The following is a 6,644-nucleotide window of genomic DNA, read 5'->3' as shown; positions in this document are numbered from 1 at the left end:
GATAAAGGTATATTGTATAAATGATTTACATGATACATATTTACTAATGGTCCAAGGATAATTAGAAAGATCTTTTTTATTAAACACATGTTTGGTGATATTCACCTTAAAATATGCAAATCTCTGAGTGGACTCTTATTTTTTTTTTTAACTGGACTCTTAATTTTTATTTTAAATTGGATCGCATTGGCCATGTATCTCATCTTTAATTCAAGTCCTATCTGCTCTATATCCAACCACATGGGCTCCAGTATTCTCAACAAGTATTAAACCCTATGCATGGTTTTAAAGGGCCACCCTGGCTTGTCACCAGATTGTGTAGTTCTGGTGGCCATTGTTCACTCCAAAAGGGAATAAATCAACCTTTGTTTTTGGTCCTGCATGCAGGGAGCATTGCAGTTGTCACTTCATCCTAACAATAAGAGCTAAGCATACAGAAGTAAATAAGGGAGGACACAGAGCAGGCCACTGCCCACATGACTGGAGACACCAAAAAGGAGTGACAGCTTATCAAGAGAGGAGACTCACGGTGAAACTACTATAGGAACAGGTGCCAGGTCAGGGACACCTGCACTGTGACCCTAAGTCACTGTGACCTGGTTCTCACATTAAATATCAGAGAAAAGTCTCTTTGTGCTTCCTACAGCAGGGGTTGAGGGAGAAGGGAACCAATGCTGAAGTACCAATAGAATCGTTCAATAACCAAAATGCAAGAACAAAACTCTCCTCTTCTTAACCAGGCCTTATCACAGAGAAAACTAGTAACCCAGAGCCTAACTGACATGGAGAAGCAAAATACCCAATTTCATCTCTCTCTAGCCTACAGAGAAAGAAAAACTGAAGCATGTGTGAAGTCCATGGTCCAGAGGCGCCGGTTCACTGAAGACGGGCCTAGATTCTAGAACTAAGGAGAAGCTCCCCCTACTCACTGACCACCACACTACAGAAGGCTTAGTTACAGCAGTTTCTTGACCAGCACATCATTGCCAGCTATCAAGAAGAGGTTACAAGGCACACCAAAAGGCAAAAAACAATCCTGATGAGACAGAATAAGCATCAGAACTGACATGGACAGGATGCTGGAACAGGATGGGAAATTTAAAGCAGCTTTATAACTATCATGTTGAGGGCCCTAGTGGGTGGAGCAGACAGCATGCAAGGGCAGATGGGCAGTGTGATCAAGGAGATGGAAATCTTCAGGAAGGACCTGAGAGAGGTGCTAGAGATCACAAATTCTTTGACAGAAGTGAGGAACCCCTTCAAGTGGCCTATTATCTGGACCCGGCCAAGGAAGGAATCTCTCAGCTAGAGATGTACCAATAGAATCCTTCAAAAACAAAAAGCAAAGAGAACAAAACTGAAAGAGTGGAACGTCATGTGCAAGGATTGGAGGATAACCATCACAGCTGTAACAGGCATGTCTGGGAACACCAAAGAAGAAAGCAAGCAAGAAAGTGGAGGAACATTTGGAATGATGATTGAGAAGCACTAATGACTGGTGAACAAACAGACAAGGCATATCGATGGAACAGAGCAGGGAGCCCAGAAGTAGACCCCAGGAGTATACTCACCTGACCTGTGACCAAGGAACAAAGGCAGCACACTGGAGAGAGGACGCATGATCAGTGACTGGTGCCAGACGACTGGACGTCTGCATGCAGAGTGCGTGAACTAGACATGAGCCTTTCATGCCTCCCAAAACCTGGCTCAGGATGCAGCATAGACCTAAGTGTACAATGCAAAACTATGAAACTCCTAGAGATCTCATAGGAGAAAACCTAGCCTGGGTGTAGTGATGCCTTTTTAGGTACAGCACCAAAGATAGGATAGGTGAAGGGAATAACCAATCCACTGGAGTTCTTTGAGATTATGAACTCTGATCTGTGAAAGGCAAGGTCAAGGAAATGAGAAGACAGATCACAGGCTGGGAAAAAACATTTGCAACAATAAAGATATGTTAAAGAAATCAGATAAAGAAACATCATCCAAAATACCCACCATTTGCTTCAACGTGGATGGAATTGGAGGGTATTATGCTGAGTGAAGTATGTCAATCGGAGAAGGACAAACAGTGTATGTTCTCATTCATTTGGGGAATATAAATAATAGTGAAAGGGAATATAAGGGAAGGGAGAAGAAATGTGTGGGAAATATCAGAAATGGAGACAGAACATAAAGACTCCTAACTCTGGGAAACGAACTAGGGGTGGTGGAAGGGGAGGAGGGCGGGGGTGGGGGTGAATGGGTGACGGGCACTGAGGGGGGCACTTGACGGGATGAGCACTGGGTGTTATTCTGTATGTTGGTAAATTGAACACCAATAAAAAATAAATTTATTATAAAAAAATAAATAAATAAACCCTTAAAACTCAACAATAAGGATCAATCTGATTTAAAAGGCCTGGAGATCTTACCAGACCCCTCACCAAAGAAGACATGCAGACAGTGAGTAAGCACATGAACAGATGCTCCATGTCCGATATCATCAGGGAAATGCAAATCAACACAATGAGACACCACTGCACACCTATCAAAACAGCCAAAACCCAGAATGCTGACCACACCAAATGCTGGTGAGGATGTGGAGCACCTATTAATTGTGCTTCTTGGTATTTTCCCAAAGGAGTTGAAGATGGATGGCCACACAAAAACCTGTATGCACACCATGTTGACAGCAGCTTTCTCATAATGTCAAAACTTGGAAGCAATACGATGTCCTTCGGAAGGTAACCAGATAAATAAATGAGGGTCCATCCAGACCATGGATTATTATTCAATGCTAAAAGAAAATGAGCCATCAAGCCATGGGAATACATGGAGGGCCCTTAAATGCATGTTACTAAGTGAAAGAAGCCAATCTGAGAAATTGCATATCTTAAATGATTCCACCTACCTAACATTCCAAGAAAGGTAGAACTACGGAGACAGTAAAAAGATCAGGTTTCCAGAGTACAATCCAGGAGTAGGGAAAGGAATAGGCAGATTACTAAGACTTTTTTAGAGAGGGAAAATACTTTGTATGAAATTATAATGATGAATAGATGTCATTGTACATTTGTCTAAACCCACTGAATGTACAAGAATGAACTAATAAGGTGAACTATGGATTTTTGGTGATCACAATGTTTCAGTTTAGGTTCATCCTTGGAAAACCTGTCCCACTTTGCTGGAGATACTGTTGATACTGGGGGAGGCTGTGCATGTGCGGAGGCTGGAGGTCTATAAGAAGCCTCTGTACCTTGCCTCTCATTTTTGTTGTGAACCTAAAACTGTCCTAAAAATTGTCTTTAAAGAAGAAAAAAAGGGGTGCTCAAATGGCTTTGTCAGTTGAGCATCTGACTCTTGATTTTGACTCAGGTCATGATCTCAGGGTTATGGGATGTAGCCCCATGTCAGGCTCTGTGCTGAGTGGAGAGTCAGCTTGGGATTCTCTCTCTCTCCCTTCTCTGGCTGCCCCTCCTCCCACTCGCTCTCTCCCTCTAAGAGAAAAAAAAAAAGGAAATGGAAAAAGTCTTTAAAGTTTATCAAATCAGGGTGGGAGTTACTGCTTCATAAAAGCAGAACAGAGCTCTCATTGTCAACGAAGTATTTTATTCAGGTTTAATTATAAAGCAATATTAAAAATATGTTTATTTGAAGAAAAAGAGATGAGTAATAGAAACTTTACGGTCCACTAACTGTTGAAACCTGATTGGCATTTGACTGTCTTGTGTTATGGTATAATATTGTGATGGTATTTTTATGGATGCCGCTAAAACACAATTCAAAATAAAATGTAGAACTACATTAAGTTTATCCAAGTGCTCTTTTATTGGAAGTTATGAGCAGAACAAAGTGACTGTTTGTTTCAATGCTCTTGAAAGAAGAGGAGGAAGAGCTACCAAGTCCCAATGCTTCTGCACTCCTTACACTGTGAAAGCACAGGTCCAAAATGAAATCTTCAGAAGAATCACACAAGGTAAGTGCCCTTCTTGTTCCCATTATACAGATGCTGGGAAAGGGAACAGAACAGATGTGACTTGCTTAAGCTTGCACAGCAAGGAAGTGATGGGGAAGGGATTTGAACTTGGGCCATCTGATCCCATATCCCACCTCTGACCACTTCATGACGTTCAGCCAGAAACCATCTCAGCTGGGGTGTCATTGTCTGCACACCTGTGCTAAACTCTATACACCAGCAGCCTTCATTTCAATTATTTCTGACTCCAGATCAGGTACTTTAGAATAAATTCTCCCATCTGGTAGTGGAAGGCAGACAAAGACTTCCCCCCTCAACAAATCAATTAATAATATACTCAGCCTCACAAAACTATTTGGTAAATTAAATCAGTAAGTAGATTAAAAAATAAGTCAGAATTCACATATGTAGCAGCTCAATCAGGACTCTATACCCCTTTGTTCCTTTTTATTACATAAGTTTTGTTTTTATAAGAGCCTTTTTAAGTGAACTTTAAATGTAATATACTCAGAAGCTTCCTTTTTGGAGTAGCAATGATTTGTTTCATCAGTTTCTGATGTTACACAGGAATGAATGGCAGGATTACTTGTAGGCAGGCCAATGGAATATAATCACACATTCAGAAATGGGGGAGCGTGGCATTTTAACAAAACATTTATAAGATTTCCTTCTTTGGCACTGAACTTTTATACTGAATTAAAATTAATATGATCTCATATAATAAGCCAGAGATGCTTGAAGCTTCCCTGAAGAGATCACAAGCATCCTTGGGCTTCCTGAATTGGGCATTGGGTTAGAGGGCCAATATAATGGGCAGAGAATGCTCCGGTCATAGATTACATTTAACAAGGTCAAATCTGCAAGTTCTGTCCTAAATCAGTACCATGGAGCTCCAGATAACAAGCACAGTATTATGGATCCTTGCTTGCACAAACATGGAGTATCTGTTGGCCATACAGCTGCATGTCAAGCGTCTGTACAGGTATTTTCTGATTTGGTCTTCACATCAGCCCTGCAGGGACAATACTACCTCCATCTTACAGATTCATACGTTCCTCTGTTCAATATTTTTCTTCCTTCTCAAGCCTTGGGGAGGCTATGCAACTTGCCCAGGACAACACGCTCCGGTAGGCAGCAGTGTTCTTTAAATACAATCCCGACTCTCAAAATGGCACCATTTATGGTCCTTACATACTTTCTAGATTTTGTATAGTCATTGAGACAGAGACACTGGAACTCCTCCAGGAAGAAGTCTGGATGGTGGCCTGCAGAATATATCAGGGTTATGTAACACAACTGTTTGTAGAGGTTTCTCTATCTGTGTGTGCCCTTCCAGGGACTTTCCTTGGTTGCCCTGTACCCACCAGCCCAGGGCTTAAAGAGGTGTCCTCCATTCTGACACAACATACAGTTCCTGAGGGTCAAACAGACCCACTGTTAAGAGCAATAGGGCTAAGTGTACACTTACTGCTCTATTAACAGATAACACTCAAAGTGCTATATTGGCCAGGATGGACTACATTCTGCAATGATAAGCAAGCCTCTCCTAACCCTCAGCAGTGTAAAAAAAAAAAAAAGAGAGAGCTTTGATTTTGCTTGTGTCACAATCCAGCATGAATCACACAGCTCTCCCTGGCAGCTCACCTCCCATCCCCTTTATCTGCAATGCTGGCATCTGACATACCTGGCCTCTGTGATCACTACAGAATGGTGAATGGAGGAGGACAAAGGAGCAGATGTCTTTGTGCCCAGTCTGGAAGTGGCTTCTGTAACTTTTGCCCATACTCCATTGAATAAAAACAGAGACTTAGTCCCAACCTTACTCCAAACACAGCTAGAAAAATATGACCTTGCCATGTGCTCAGGAGGAGGATATATAATTGGTAAGCATATAGTTCATCCTTGCGATGAGTGTCTGCTGTTTGACTATAGTGTGACTGGGAATGTTATGGTCCCCACATCCAGTGTTTCTAATTTACGGGGAAGTCAAACAGCAGCAGGAAGCATAATAAAAGCTCTTATGAGAAAGGTGGTTGGTGTTTGGGGCAGTTATACCAGAGTCTGAGAGTTCAGGAAGGCTTCCTGCAAGAAGAGATATCTACTTGAAGTCCCAAGACATAAAGAGGGTTTAGCAAGGCTAGGAGAGAAGGAAAGCTGTTCTAAGGAGAAGAAAGGTCTTGAACAGCAGGTCAGAAGTGAGAACAAGCTGGGTTGTACAAAGGACTGAGAAAACCTCAGTGTGCTTGAGCAGAAAGCAGCACCAGAGAGGCTGACAAATTACTGCTAGAGCCATTATTAGTGTTTGAGCCACTAGTGACAGCAGCTAGTCATCATTTAAACAGACTTGTGAAGCTTCCGGGCCAGAAGATTTGCTGAAGGCACTGCATATGTACAATTGGATCAAAGCTCCCTCCTTTAATTAGATCTGAAGTTCTTCATTTGTTTTCCTTAGAGTAAAAGCCCATTTTCAGCTTCAAGTGCAACAGCACCCTTCTTTTATGAAATGTTGAAGCTTCTCATGGAATACTTTGGGAAAACCTGTGGACAATTTCCTCCTCTGACAAGATGCCTGCCTGGGGCTCTGATTCCACTCTAAAGGGGCTTATGTGTGGGTTCCCTGTGGGGACCAGGAGAGGAGCTGAGCTCACATAAAAGCAGTGTCCACAGCTTCTCCTTTCTGTGCTTT

At 42.1% G+C, this 6,644-nt stretch overlaps 1 long non-coding RNA gene across 2 annotated transcripts in view; it reads right to left on the bottom strand.

Annotated features, from left to right (window-relative positions):
• Positions 1-3,820: 3,820 nt before the first annotated feature.
• LOC144301165 (uncharacterized) overlaps positions 3,821-6,644 on the bottom strand; it is a 42,917-nt gene continuing 40,093 nt past the window's right edge. For both annotated transcript variants that reach the window (XR_013367990.1, XR_013367974.1), the window contains one exon: positions 3,821-3,991. This is a non-coding gene — a long non-coding RNA (uncharacterized LOC144301165). The remainder of the gene's footprint in view (positions 3,992-6,644) is intronic.

Source organism: Canis aureus, chromosome 1 (genome assembly GCF_053574225.1).
Source record: "Canis aureus isolate CA01 chromosome 1, VMU_Caureus_v.1.0, whole genome shotgun sequence".
Taxonomy (NCBI): domain Eukaryota; kingdom Metazoa; phylum Chordata; class Mammalia; order Carnivora; family Canidae; genus Canis; species Canis aureus.
Note: the sequence above shows the minus strand (reverse complement) of the source record. Positions and strands in the feature narration are given on the sequence as shown.